Raw genomic sequence first — 15,729 nt, forward strand, 5'->3', positions numbered from 1 at the left:
AAGAATAGTCACTGAGAGTTTTTAAATTCTGGAGAGACAAGGTAGGGAGAAAAAGATAAATGTTCCAATTCTGCTTACAAAGGTATAATTTATCACACTGCTATAGGTCAGTCAGCTTAAGAGAAAAAGTTTCCTGAAATATGGAAAAACAAAACATTTAAAAATGTCAGCAATGTTTAAAGCAAAGTCATAAAAATGATAATTATCCTCTTCATTCAGTCCCAAGTTGTTAATTCTTTGAATCCAGTTTTTCCAGTAGTTTTGGAAATTCTTACCTAGTCAATTTTATGATCCTAAGATTATCAGAAACCTGTACTCAGAGTTTTTTTGAGTCTCACGTAAGCATTGAAGTAAAACAGTTAACTGTAAATGACAAGACTTACAAATGACCACAGTTAAAGATCTGATTAGACTTCATTACAATGCAATTGACAAAGAAATTTGGTTATTTCTGTGACACACAACAGTCCAAGATAATAACATACCAGGACATCAGATTCCTAAGAGTTTCATACAATTTTTAGAACACTTAGTTTAATAAGATATCTGCATAAATATAACCCAACAGGATTTAGTATCACTTACTTGACAATGCTTCCCATGTAATTTAACATGCCAAATAAGCCTACTTAATTTAATTTCTCACAAAATCTTTGAAATGTTCCAGGACTGCTCTGGAACACGTCAGTTAGAGTGTGGTCAAAAGATTTCATTTTGGGATCATAAATTATTATGAAACAATATTTAATTATGTATTTAACCAAATTGACAATAAAAGATTTCAAAGGCAAATACAGGAGGGTAAGTAGTTGTAAGCAAAATTTAGCCTTTTAAATATTAAGACTCAGTTTTCTTAAGTAATCAGACTCGATAAATGTAGGAAATTATTTTGGCAAAACAGAGGGTGCTTGTTTTCCAGGCAGATAACTTTAAAGGTGAAGAAAACTTGTTTGCAACTTCTTATTAAGAGCAAACCAGTAGTTCAAGAAAATTTGTCCTTTTACCAAAGAGAAAGACAAAATTTTAATTTTGCCTCAGTGTATTTTTAATATTAAAACTCATTTACTTACTTAAATTGACTCTAATCTTAGCCAGTACCAACCACACATAAAATCCTTTCCAGATTCCTTTTCCATAAACCTTCTGCAACATTTTTACACTCGGATTTTGTCCTAAGTTTTCCCTCTTTAAATAACCAGCCTCACTTTAGGACAAAAGTATTTCTTTCCCCTCAACAAAAATGTGTTCCCATTCCTCATGCTTCGTCGTCGTCTTTTTTTTTTTTTTATCCCCAGAAACACATCTTACTTTCCTTGCATACAAAGTTATTTCCTTTATTATTTTCAGTAGTCTTAATTAATTTATTAAAACTTTTCTCTTAGAAACCTTAATTTCTAATGAAAACTCTGTAGTAAGCAATTTGTGAACTGTTATACCAGTATTCTTTTCGTTGGCAAATTTATGAATACATTTTAAAATTTCAAGAAATGTATGCTTTTTCATAGTACAACCTTTCAATAAAGCACAAATCATGTTTACTAGCAGACCTGAATTTATCGTTAGTTTCTCTGTAATTAAACAAAAGTAAATAAACCAATGTTCAGTACTTAATGTTTTATTATTTTATCTTATTTGGAAATGATCTAGATATTCAACAAATTTAACAATGTATCATTTAACTTAGCAAAAGTTTATAAAGTTTCAGGTTATGAAAGATTTTGGAAGCTATTTAAAAGTTTACCTACAAAACTTTTATCTTATTTACATCTATTTAATTTACTTGTTCTTAACAATTGTGTTTAGATTACCCACAAGACATGAGGCATTAGACAAAGTCAATGATTATTTGAAGATTCTTTTTTCTTTTGGCAAATTTTGCAACCAAGATACAGTATGAACTTATTTGACTTTCAGTAAATATAGGCAGAATAAAAATTTTGCATTTAATGCTGATAACTCTAAAGATATGTCTATTTTAATTAAACTAACAACTTCAAATTAGCTTTTTATTTTTATTTTTTTTAAAGATTTTATTTATTTTTTTTTGACAGAGAGAGAGACAGCGAGAGAGGGAACACGAGAGGGAACACGAGCAGGGGGTGTGGGAGAGAGAGAAGCAGGCTTCCTGCCGAGCAGGGAGCCCGATGGGGGGCTCGATCCCAGGAACCTGGGATCATGACCCTGAGCCAAAGGCAGACGCTTAACGACTGAGCCACCCAGGCGCCCCCAAATTAGCTTTTTAATACTGAATATTTTCCAAGATCATGTGAACTGGAAAAACATTTGGGTTAGTTTCTCTTTCTGAGCTTTAGAATGTCCAAGTTTTACAAATGCTTGCCTTAAAACCAATTTAAAAGAGCTCTTTGGCAAATTAATTTTAGCAATCCACCTGGAGGTAGAGAAAATACCTCATATTTACAACATATATGGACACACACTCAGAGAGAAATAAAATCTTAGAGCTTTTATTTTTACTAATATTTGTGGACAAGACAGAAAGACCCAATTTTTAAATACCTCCCTCTATTTATTTATTTATTTTTCCTGATGAAAAACTCTCAAGTTTGTATTTCAAAGAATGGCTTAGGTCCTAGGGAAGATGGGGGTAGAAGATTTGCATCACAAAGGCAGAGAGTAAGTATCCAAGTTCTCTCCGAGGTGGAGATTGGGAGCGTATCTGCCTATTATCAGAGGTGCTAGAGTCTGGGCATGAGAGCCCTTTTGGCAGTTTTTATTTTAAAAAGGCTTCCACCCTCCCTTTTTTTCCCTTCAGTCTCAGGTAATGGTGGGCTGTATTTACCTTTTAAAGACATGATAATATTTATAATTTCAAGGGACATAGAAAGAATGCAAAATGTTTTTCCCCTTGAATTTTGGGGTAATTGCTATCAAAAATTTACTTTTTTTTTTTAATACAGGGGAATTTTGTTCTGATATTGTGTTTATACTTACAAACATTTTGAGAGGAATAGGTGAGGTTTGGGGTTTGGTAAAGATGGGTGGGCTTTGACTTTTATTTTTAGAGTTGCATTTCTGGTTTTTTAGAGATTTGTAAGACAAAGACAGTTGTTTCTAATTCCCCCAAAGAACTGGATTACAGCCTGAATATCAAGGGACTGGCCTGCTTTTTAAACTAAATTTCCTTCTTTATATCAGGAGGATTTTTAAGTAAAATGGGAATCAAAAGACTTATGCCTTTGTAAAATCTGTATAAAGTATTTCAACAAAAGCCTTTTTTTCCTAGGTACACAATTTAACCTTGGCTTCGATTAGTCCCTGAATATTAGCCTTTTGAGATCATTTGTAGGAGGGACTTGGAGAAATTTTGGTCCTGTTTCCTCTGTGGAAGGGAGGTTATGAATAGTCATCAACCAATTCCTCTCTAAATTTGGTAGGATTTTCTACGGGGGGGGACGCCTTTATAATTTAAAAGATCTGCTGCTGTCCAGGCAAAAGAATTCTTCTGCAGTGGGGGATCTAGGACACACCTGTAAAGGACACGGCAAGGAAAGCCTAGAGCTGGCAGATACCGATTATAGAGTCCCGGGAGGCAGGATTAAAGCCAGCCTCACTGCCAATCTTGGGTGCTTTTATTAAGTTCATTTGCTGGCATTGAGCATTTACCTAAGCAACTTGCATACTTTGAACCTAGAGAATAGGCTGGATGCTCCCTGTACATCTTGTACGGAAAGGGAAGTTAAAGCAAGCAGATTTTAGGAAAATTTGCATTGGATGTGAACATTTATTTTTTTTATTTTTTTATTGTTATGTTAATCACCATGTATTACATAATTTGTTTTGGTGTAGTGTTCCATGATTCATTGTTTGTTCATAACACCCAGTGCTCCATGCAGAATGTGCCCTCTTTAATACCCATCACCAGGCTAACCCATCCCCCTACCCTCCTCCCCTCTAGAACCCTCAGTTTGTTTTTCAGAGTCCATCATCTCTCATGGTTCGTCTCCCCCTCTGACTTACTCCCCTTCATTCTTCCTCTCCTGCTATCTTCTTCTTTTTCTTTTTTCTTAAAATATGTTGCGTTATTTGTTTCAGAAGTACAGATCTGTGATTCAACAGTCTTACACAATTCACAGCGCTCACAGTAGCACATACCCTCCCCAATGTCTATCACCCAGCCACCCCATCCCTCCCACCCCCGACCACTCCAGCAACCCTCAGTTTGTTTCTTGAGATTAAGAATTCCTCATATCAGTGAGGTCATATGATACATGTCTTTCTCTGATTGACTTATTTCGGATGTGAACATTTATTTTTGTCTTAAGTCTTAATTTCTGTTCTTCCATCTTGTCAAAGGAATCCCTAAGGCTATCTGTTATACTAATAAGACAATTGAGAACTCTCTATAAAGAATATTTTTCTTTTAAATATAGCCAATTTAAAGGATCCATCATCTGGCCATTGAGTAGGATCTCTTAACAGCAACCCAAACCAATAAGCCTTGTAATGGCTTAACCAAAGACCCAAGAGGCATTCAAGGAGGGCAAAGATGATGCAGCCCCCATGATCCAAAAGTTTACTCCCAAGATTAGTCTAAGAAAGAAAAGGTCTTCACCGCACAGGCAGTAAGGATGGTGTACTGAAAATGGTGTCTCTGGTCTCCCACAAAATCATAAGACACCTCCAGTCACAGACCGCTAATCTGTGACACTAGGCAGGTGCTATTGAAATGGGACTTTCCAGCATTCATAAGCAAGGAAGGTTGAGAGGACAAAGGTTCCTATGGTCTAGAACCTCTCATGACAAACACCACTGAGAGGTGGCAAGGCCCAGGATGAAAGGTGGGGGGGGGGAGAGAGAGAGAGAGAGAGAGAGAGAGAGAGAGAGAGAGAGAGAGTCAGAGTCAGATCCCCAGTCGTTTTGACTAGCCACCAAGTTATACCCCGGTAAGTACACCGTCTAGATGATGGAGACCAAAGAGAATATTCTCATTGGTCACAAAGCCAAGCTCTTAGGACACAGAACAGGACAAAAGGAAAAAAATTTATATGCACTTTAACAGCTATAGCTAAAGCCTTGGGTCTCTTGTGATGTGGAAATACTGGGGTTCAGAGCAAATGGTCAAGAAGAATTCTTGAGAATGTCTTCAGTGCAAAAAGGTGGTTTTATGAAAGCACAGGGACTGGATCCATGGGCACAAAGAGCTGCACTGGGGTCATGAGAAAGTGGCCAATTGTATACTTTTAAGTTGGGAGGGGGTTAGGGACAGCACAAACCTCCAAGGTGTTCTGGAAAACAAGGTTTCCAGGATCCTGAGGAGGCTAGCTATTGTTTGGAAAAGGTCACTTATTCCTGTTAAGTGAAAACTCAGTCATGAAACCCTTCAGATATATATCAGTGGCACATATGCTTAGAGGATGATTGCTAACATATATCTTGGGGGGTAGACATAAAGGAAGTTTCTAAAGGAATTTCTGTAAGTTTAAAGTAGACTCACAGGATCCTGGGGGGCGGGGGGGTGTCAGGCTAGGATTTCCTTTTGTGCTTAGCAAAGTGTCAACATTGAGGCAGCTGAGTCCCTAGAGGAAGGTCACTCTGCCTGTTCGAAGGACTCGTCAATGGGCTGTATGTAGTAAGGAAATTTAATTTTTCTTTTGCCTTTGTTTCCTGCATCATTCCCCCCTGAATAATTTTGACCCTTAAGTCTTTAAGGTTGCCGAGGTCTTATCTTCTGTAACTTCCTTCTGATGAACAGGGGCATGGAAATGTCCCTAGCTGCGGGTCAACACTGGTCAGCTGGGGGCTTATATATATAAGAGGTAGGGAAGGCAGAGGCAGCTGAATTCAAGGGAGACCACACGTATGGATCTTCCGGAGTAGAAAGGAGCATCTGTTGGCTTGAGGTTACGGCAGTAAAGGGGTCTTGGCACCAGGTGGAGAGACATGGGAGAAAACAGCAAAACAAGATTAGAATAACAAAAAGAAAAAAGAAGCCCAAATAGAAGTCCTTTGGTAGTTGACAAAAATCCTCTTGAGTCCTGGAGTTGAACCCATCATTTAAGAAAGAGAGGGATTGGATTGCTTAAAGTGCCAATTTGAGTATTCATGTCAGTTGGAAACCCAGAAATGTTTTTGTGATAATCTGGAACGTACACCCAACATTCCGTTTTTATGACAGCACACATTCCACCTTGTGCAGCAGTTAAAACATCTAATGCCATTCTAGCTTGTAAAACTGCTTTATGCATTTGTGTTACTTCAGTATGTAATAGGGAAATGCTATGTTGAGTGTCATTGAGGGCTCTGACTGTGTACTTATTAGGAGCTTCCATATGCCACACGACATTCTCCAGTGCCAAAGAGGGAACAAAGATGGATGCTAGGTGGTCATACCAATGAAACACAGAACATGTCCACCATTGCTTGAAATTTGGAGGTTGGCTGAGTTGGTAATGGTTTTAATAATGTGTCTATGCATCCAGGCAAAACCCAGAGTACAGTCGCCTATCCAGCCTGGGGAAAGCCATGGCCACGAGTCAGAGCCACATAGCCACTGGGTCCTGTTAGGAGCCAGCCATCTTAATTCTGGGCCTCCTTGAACTGCAGTCAGGATATCAATGGTTATTCAGTTTTGGAGGGCCACCTTTCCAGAGGATTGTGGATGCCAGTCCCAATGTAAAGAGTAATTAATCTTTAAGGCCTGAGCTATTTGCTGGGTTATTTGTGCAATAAAAGATGGTCCGTTGTCACTTTGTAGGGACAGAGGGAGTCCAAATCTATGGACAATATCTCTTAGCAAAGTTTTTTGTCACCTCAATGATCTTTTCTGTTTTATGAGGAAAGGACTTTATTCATCCAGTAAAGGTGTCTACATAAACCAATAGGTACTTACATCCTTTACAAGGTGGCATTTGTGTAAAGTCTAATAGCCAGTCCTCTCCAGGATATGGTCTCCGCCTTTGGACTGGCCTTAAAAAAGGGTGGGGGTGAGTCGCACCCTCTGGATTTGCTTGTGCGCAAATAGCACATGATTGACAGACCTGTTTAATGGTCCTGGTTGAGCTAATTCCATAAATGTGTTTTAAACCATTTGTTCCAGGGCCTTTTTACCCAAATGGGGAGGCTGGTGTAAACCCTGTATTACCTTCCATTGGTTTTTTGTGGGTGTAAAGGTTTTTCTCTCTTTTTTTTTTTAATTCTTTTTTTTTTTAAGGTTTTATTTATTTATTTGAGAGAGAGAGAATGAGATAGAGAGCACGAGAGGGAAGAGGGTCAGAGGGAGAAGCAGACTCCCTGCTGAGCAAGGAGCCCGATGCGGGACTCGATCCCAGGACTCCAGGACCATGACCTGAGCCGAAGGCAGTCGCTTAACCAACTGAGCCACCCAGGCGCCCAAGGTTTTTCTCTCTTTATCAAGAAGCCAGTCCTGTGCATTTTTTTAATATCCTCATTCCCGGGCTATGTGAATTTCTTGGTCTGAACAGACGAGAGTTACGGACTTTATTGGAGGTAAGACTGGTATAAGACTTAAAATTTGTTTATTTTGGGACGCCTGGGTGGTTCATCAGTCAAGCATCCGCCTTTGGCTCAGGTCATGATCCCAGTGTCCTGGGATGGAGTCCCATATCAGGCTCCTTGCTCAGCAGGGAGTCTGCTTCTCCCTCTGCCTGCTGCTCCCTCTGCTTGTGTTCCCTCTCATGCTCTCTCGCTCTCTCTCTGACAAATAAATAGATAAAATCTTAAAAAATATATATAAGGACACCAATTTTATTTATTTATTTATTTTAAAGATTTTATTTATTTGTCACAGAAAGAGCACAAGCAGGGGGAGAGGCAGGCAGAGGGAGAAGCAGGCTCCCCGCTGAGCAGGGAGCCCAATGTGGGACTTGATCCCAGGACTCTGGGATCATGACCTGAGCCGAAGGCAGACGCTTAACTGACTGAGCCACCCAGGCATCCCAGGACACCAATTTTTAAAAATGTGTTTATTTTGTGCTGCCTGCTTAGCTGCACGGTGTGCCAAATTGTTGCCTTCAGATTCTAAGGTCAGATCCTTTTGCTGTCCTTTGAGTTGAATTAAGGCTACCTCCTGAGGCAGGTGTAGAGCCTCAAGAAGAGTCATAATTTCAGGCCAATGTTTGATTGGGGAGTTATGGCTTGATAATAATCCCCTTTCCTTCCAAATTGCTCCAAGGGCCTATAGGACTAGGAAGGCATACTTAGAGTTGGTATAGATATTAATTTTGAGGACTTTGCTAATTGCAAAGCATGGGTGACCACTACTAACTCTGCTTTCTGGGCAGACATATATACTGGGAGGGCTTTGGCCTCAACAGTCTGAATTAGACTGACTTATGGAGTACCCAGCTTTCCTTATCCCCTTTCCCATGAAGCCACTGCCGTCAGTAAACCCACTGTCACCTGCATTTTCAATAGGGGAATCTTTTAAAAATGGTCTGCTAGAATAAACAAGATCAGTAATCTCTGAGCAATCAATCATGTTCTGACATGGAAATGCGGTGGTCAGGCCCGGGCATAAGGGGAGCTGGGTTTAAAGTTTGACAAGTTTTAAGTATTATTTCAGGTGTATCTAAGAGCATAGCCTGGTAAGTCAGCCTCCCATCATCCATTGGTAGCTTTTGGTCTCTAAGACACCCTGAACCTGATGCGGAATCATCACTGTCAGGAACTGTCCCATAGCAAGGTTTCAGGCTTCTTCTACCAGGAGGGCTGTTGTATGCTTGGCTAAAGCCTCTATTTGCAATTTTACATCAATAGAGGTAGTTCCTAGGACAAATATGGCCAAGGGATAAAACCATCAAGAAGCCCTCTTTGTTTTAGGTCTAGCCTCAACAATATCCTAATTACGAGAAATCACTGGCAAGTGGGAGAAGACTTGTCTCAGGAGATGAGGGCATCCCCAAGTGCATCATCTAATCCAACCATAAGGAAAGTGGGATCATCCATTATCTCCACAAGTCCATAGTTAACCCCATGGAGTGGGGTACACTCTGGCTTTTAGGGAATGATACTGTCATTCCAGTCATACAGAACTGGTCAAGGTGCTAGTTGAGTCACACAGTGGTTGGGGAATCAATCCCATTTTCCAGCTGCTCAAATAATCATTTGCTCCAGAGGTCCTGTTATTATATCCCCACAGAATAACAAGCATGAAGATTGTCTATACATGAGCTATAGTAGAAATTTCTCGAAGTTTACCTCAAGTTGTCTAGCTTGGGCCAACTTGGGCAGTCAAAGACAATCAGAACTAGAACTTAACAGCCACAGAGGTATGTTATCGAAACATAATTCTTTCTCTCTATAATCATCTCTATTCCAGAGATAGCCAAATCAAGACTAATTTTTTTGAAAAACAAGTCCAATTTTAACAAACGTGGCCTAATTATTTACATAAGTTCAGCAACAATAGCAATTGGCCATATAGATTTTTCAAAATCGGCTTTGCTGGCACTTTTCATAAGGAATCCAGATGGAACTTTTCGTAGTCTCTCAAGGCCAGAAGCCAAGCCAAATAGTTGCCATCAGACATGCCTGCAATACCTGTAGATTTGGATGAATTCCTCTTCTCGAGGTCCCCAAAGTATCCTGAGGTTCCTGCACCTACCAGGAAGTGACATTCTTTACTCACCTGGTGAGGCTGCTGGGAACTCTGTAAGCAAGGTCCAAGGGGCTTTATGGCTCCATGTTTCATAAAGTCAAACTCAATTCCTTAAAAGCTGTCTGGCCATATCTGAGTCTCTGCATGTCTCTCTCAAATATGACATTCCAGTGAAAGCCTTGGTAATAATGTTTCCAATGGTGTCCTGTTACAAGGAGCACAGATTCTTCATTGAACTTATGCAAATGACTATGATTGCCATGGAAGAAAGAATACTTACTAAGACTTTTTGAATTTCAGAGGGTTCAGGTAGAGAGAAAAGTTAAATGCCTCAGTTTGTTCACCAAGGGAAGATTTTATCATATTTTTCTAAGTCATAGATATCTTAAGAGAAAGTTTCCTTAATCTGGAAGAACATTATAGAGAACCAGCAATATTTTAAACAAGAGTCACAAAAACTATAATCATATTTCTCAATTCATTTAGTCCCATGTCACTAATCCTTATTTAGTTTGAATGCAGCTTTTTAGTTCTGGAAATTCTTACCCATTTCAGTTTTATGATCTTAAAGATATCAAATACCTGTATGTGTCCTAAAAGTCCTTTTTATGAATCTCCTTGAAGATGAAACATGTTTTATCAGAGCATCAGAACACTTATAAATGACAAAAACTCAGAAAAGGACCTTGTTAATGATGTGATATTGATGAGGGAGCAGAAGGCTAGCTGAAGACAAAGCATCAGCTGACACCCAGCAACCTGCCCCCACCCCCCCCCACTCCTGGGTGGGACATGTGTGACATTTTTCCAGGGATCTCAAAACTATCTTAGTTTTAATACCTTGCTAGAGGGGAAAACAACCTTAACTCGACAGTGGCAAGGCCTGCGGTATCTTGTAGGTATCCTGTAGATTCCTTCCTCTTTAGCATATGAAAGTTCTTTTGAAACTTCCCTTTTCCTGACTTCCCCCAACTCCCAAGTATATCATCAGCCACCCCTCACAACCCTGGTATAGCAGCTCTTTCTTCGCCTGGGTCCTGTCTCCCTGCTTTAATAAAACCACAGTTTTTCCCCAAAGACACCTCAAGAATTCTTTCTTAGTTGTTGGCTCCAGACCTCACCCCACAGAACCTCACCTATATTTCAAAACCCCATCAATATGAGAGTTCATTATGATGCAATTGACAAGCAAATAAAGTTATTTCTGACACAGAACACTTCAATCATCAGAATATGGAGTGATGACTTTATAACAAAATGTAACATACCAAATAAACAAGCCTAATTAGTCAAAGAGACTTCATTTATGATTTAAATCTTGGGGAAGTTCGTTAAAACCTTAGCAAGTTTTAAAGCACATGCCTAAATAGGATTATAGATCATCAAAGATCTGATAAAGACAGAACATAGAAACTGGTTTTTCTGGGCAAAGAGAAAAAAACTTTGTTTACATGTTCTTATCAAGAGCAGACTAAGAAAACTTGCAGAATTTCAGTCTTATACCAATGTATTTTTTTGAACATTTATTTATTTCAGAGGGGGGGAGTTTGAGAGTGGGAGGGGGGAGGGAGGGGGAAAGAATCCCAAGCTGACTCCACCCTGAATATGGAGCCTGATAGGGAGCTCAATCCCACCACCCCAAGGCCATGACCTGAGCCGAAACCAAGAAACCAAGAGTGGGAAGCTTAACCGTCTTAGCCACCTAGGCGCTCCACCGGTGTATTTTGGAAAATCCATTCATTTCAGCCTTAGCTCATCCTGACCACACTTAAAATTCCCTTCCAAAGATTTCCCTTCACAAACCTTCTACAACTTTCCTTTGCATTCAGATTTTGTCCCAAGCGATTTCTCTCAAAACAGTCTCAGGGCACTGGGTAGGTCAGTTGGTTAAGTGTCTGCCTTTGGCTCAGGTCATGATCCCAGAGTTCTGGGATCGAGCCCCGCATGGGGCTCCTTGCTCAGCGTGGGGCCTGCTTCTCCCTCTCCCTCTGCCGCTCCCCCTGCTTGTGCTCTCTCTGGCTGTCTCTCTCTCCCTGTCAAAGAAATAAAATCTTAAAAAACAAAAACAAAAACAAACACAGTCTAGGACAAAATTACCTTATTTTACCTTCAACAAAAATGTATTCCCAGTCCTTAGATCGTTCCTATACATACAGAGTGGCTTCCCTTATTTCCATCTGTCTTAATTACATTTAGCCGAATTTTAACTCTTAGAAACTGCAGTCTCCAGTGAAAACTAAATAGTAACCAATTGTGAACTGTTACACCAGAATTTTTTAGATGGCAAATTTACAGATACATTTAAGCACAAAGCAGGTTTTCCAGCAGACCCAAATATCCTTAGTTTCGCTGCAATAAGAAGTCAAAAGTGGATAAGCCTTATGCTTAGTGATCAATGCTTTAGCACTTTATCCCATTTGGAAAAGACCTAGATGTCCAATGAATTCAATCCCAATTTAACAACCAAACAAAACTTTAAAGCTTCAGGTTACCAAAGATTTTGAACGCTATTAACAATTACCCATGAAGGGACGGACGCCTGGGTGGCTCAGATGGTTAAGCGTCTGCCTTGGGCTCAGGTCATGATCCCGAAGTCCTGGGATCGAGTCCCACATCGGGCTCCTGGCTCAGCAAGGAGCCTGCTTCTCCCTCTCCCTCTGCCTCTCTCCCTGCTCATGCTCTCTCTTCTCTCTGTATCTCTGTGTCTCAGATGAATAAATAAAATCTTAAAAAAAAAAAGAAACAATTACCCATGAAAACTTTGAGACAGACAAAATTCGCTATAGTCTTAAGTCATCTTTTTGCTACATACTGCAACAGAGAAAACGGGAGCTTATTTGACCTTTAGTAAACCTTGGTAGAATACAAGTTTTATACTTAATGCCAATAATGCTAAAGACCTATCTTAAACCAACAAACTTAAATTAGTTTAAATACCAAATTATGTTTCACCTGGGTCCACTTAAAAGTCAAAAGATTTGTCCCCCATTGTCGATTTTTACCTGGGGCACCGGTGGGGAAATCTGAAGTGGGAGATGTTAAGTCCAAGGGGGTGCTCTTCGGTCCTTGACAGCAAGGGTAGAAGAAGTCATCGGTGCCAGAGGCACTGAGGATGGTATAGGAACCGGTTATACAGGCCATAGCCAAGGTGCTGCAGAAATTGGGGTGGGGGGCGGTAGGCAGAAGAGGCTAGGTGCTGCCAGAAGGCAGAGAAAGAGGGTTCCTGGTTCTAAACCTCATTAGCTGACAGATGAGCAGATGTCATGTTTTTGTTTTTTTCCCACCAAAGTGGAAATACGTAGTTCATGTTGGGCTGGAGAAGACAGGGCACTTCCCCGAGGCAAAGGGAGTTTTGGCAGCTGCTTGGGAATATTCCTTAAAGTCCTCATCCCGAGGTAGACTAACCACAGTTGGCTCCAATTATAGCCATTAACCCAGGAAATGAATGAGGGAAAAGCCCCCGCATCTATTAGGAGGAGGAACAGTGAGAGAGGGTCAGTGTCTCTTTCATCAGGGGTGGCCTGTTTCCTCCAGCAACCTGGGTTCTATCAGGAGGAGGCCTATTTAGGTAATTATCATCCAAGATATCAGGAGGGAGTTTACCGGCCTGGTTACTGACTAAACACGTTCTGGAAGAGGCCTTTAGGTCCAGGTCCTGATTTACAGCCATCAAGGCTTGGACCTAGGGTACCTCTGTCCATTGCCCTGTTTCCTGAAGAAGAGATCTGATAGATCCTACTGAGGTCATGCAGCATTACAGGAGAGCAGTCCTTTCTTAAATTTTGCAATCTGAATTGTTTCCAGTGGGTTGAAAGGCATTCTGAGGGAGAGTCCTTGGGAACTGAAGAAGAGAGAAGGTCCATTACCAAGAAAATCCCCACCCACCCCTCACTCCCAGGTGGCATCCCACGCAGAATAATTTCAGAGGTTCCTGGTGTCAAAGTGACCCAAGGTGTCCCTTGAATGAAATCGTTATCATCACTGTCTTGCCATTAAAGGCCCTGCAGGAGGGATGCTAGCGTCCCTCTGCTTCCCCATGGCGATCTAGACTGCAAAATGGGTGCCAGTGTATGCACCAAGATACCGTGCCTTGCCTAGCTGTGAAGAACCCACCGTTTTTAACCCCTGGAAAACATTAGAAAAGTTTTACAAGGGGAAATTAACCAAATTTGTAATTTAAGTAGTTAGTAGAGGACATTGATGGAAAACAGTAAAGATAGAACTCCATCATGGTCTAAGTGACATTCCAACACATGTAGACTTTTACAGCGAACTTCCCTAGGAAATGGTCCCTGTTTGGGTTTTAATTCAATCAGGTACTGGTTTTGGCCAGCTCTGAATGGAGGTCTCACAGCCAGAAGTGACGAGACCAGAGATGTGGAAGGCATCACATTAGACCAATGAGGAGGAACTTCACGGGGGAGTCTTAAAGATTGGCAGCCATCCTGGTGACTTAGGTGGCTGTCCCATGCCCAAGACAGACAGCTTTGTATAAGGCCAGGAATAAAGAGAGGGCATCAAGTTTCTGGGTCTTATTACCATTCCAGCTATGGAGTAACTTCCAGCCAAAAGGCAGGCTTTCTCCACCCCATAGACTAGCCACGGACTAGAGGATTACAGCATGAACAATTGACGTGAAAGTGTTCCAATAAGACCATACTCCTTAAAAAGCCCTTGAAATGAAAGTAAAGAAAGAGAAGAGAAAGTACTCACCCAGTTTGCACCTTGGAGTCCAGGTGAGAAGACTTGAGCCACATGTTCAGACACCAAAATGATGTGGAAATGGTGGGATTCAGAGCAAACAGTCAAGAGAGAATTCTTGAGAATGTCTTCAGTGCAAAAAGGTGGTTTTATAAAAGCATAGGGACAGGACCCATGGGCACAAAGAGCTGCACTGGGGTCATGAGAAAGCGGCCAATTGTATACTTTTAAGTTGGGAGGGGGTTAGGGACAGCACAAACCTCCAAGGTTATTTTGGAAACAAGGTTTCCAGGACCCTGAGTGAGCTAGCTATTGTTTGGAAAAGGTCATTTATTACTGTTTAGTAAAAACTCAGTCATGAAACCCTTCAGATGGCATATCAGTGGGCCATATGCTTAGAGGATGATTGTTAACATATGAAACTTCCCAAGGAATTTCTATATGTTTAAAGTAGACTCATAGGATCCTGAGGGGTCAGGCCAAGATTTCCTTTTGCCCTTAGGAAAGTGTCAACATTGAGGCAGCGGAGCTCCCAGAGGAAGATCACTCTGCCTGTTCGAAAGACTCGTCAATGGGCTGTAAGTAGTAAGGAAACTTAATTTTTCTTTTGCCTTTGTTTCCTACATCATTTTGGAGCCACACTACTACCTAGGAGGGATGTGCCACAGGGTTGGGGACTGTACGCTGTTTTACAGTGTGCTACACTGCAGGGAAGCTGGTGGGCAACCCTAGTGTCAACCTAACCCATTCCATGACAACAGACACAAAGGATGCAGACAAAGAAAAACAAAGACCATCTCTGGAAAGAAATGGATCAGTAACCAGAGAGTAGTGTAGCATATTTAACCAGAGTTGCTAGACCCAAGGAACTAGTTCCACAAATATTTTCTCCTGCTAATCCAAATGTAGAAGGAGGGAAAAAGGACTCTGACTACTCTCACTCCACCGGACCCTGCAGATAGAGATTCTGGGAGACCGACATGGTAAGAAATCTTACCTTCTCCCAGCTGTATGTCAGATGTCCCAGGATCTTTGAGCAGCAGCTGTGTCTGGGGAGAGCCGCATCCAGGGAGTTAAAGTGTCCTGTTGACTACGTCAACTGTTGGGGAGGGAGAATTTCCTTTGCCCTTCAAGGTCCTTCTGCTGGACTAAGAATCAAATTGACAGATTAACAGGAGACAGATTAACAGGAGAAAATCAAATTTACTTTCAGACGTAGAGTGAATCCCCACAGACACGAAATTCCAAAGACAGTGAGGCAGCCTGAGGCTTTTAAGAGCTAAGGAGAGGGGTAGTGGTCTGAGGATACAAAGGGGAGAAGGACCATTAGCAGCAGGAAGGCGAAAGGAGATGTTTGGAAAACAAAGATTGCCCTGTTATGCAGATAAGGCAGAGAGGAATCTCCTTTATAGCTCTCTTCCTGGTACAAGCAGGAGTTTGGGGTGGGGGTG

At 41.1% G+C, this 15,729-nt stretch overlaps 1 protein-coding gene across 1 annotated transcript in view; it reads right to left on the reverse strand.

The window, feature by feature from the left end:
- The window catches only part of HSD11B1 (hydroxysteroid 11-beta dehydrogenase 1), a 52,269-nt gene extending 36,870 nt beyond the window's left edge, over positions 1–15,399 (reverse strand). Inside the window, exon 1 of the mRNA XM_025877877.2 lies at positions 15,276–15,399. The gene's annotated coding sequence lies outside the window, so the exon portion shown is untranslated. The remainder of the gene's footprint in view (positions 1–15,275) is intronic.
- Positions 15,400–15,729: the final 330 nt, after the last annotated feature.

Source organism: Callorhinus ursinus, unplaced genomic scaffold (genome assembly GCF_003265705.2).
Source record: "Callorhinus ursinus isolate GAN/ISIS: 27379988/994484 unplaced genomic scaffold, GSC_fseal_2.0 scaffold13, whole genome shotgun sequence".
Taxonomy (NCBI): Eukaryota; Metazoa; Chordata; class Mammalia; order Carnivora; family Otariidae; genus Callorhinus; species Callorhinus ursinus.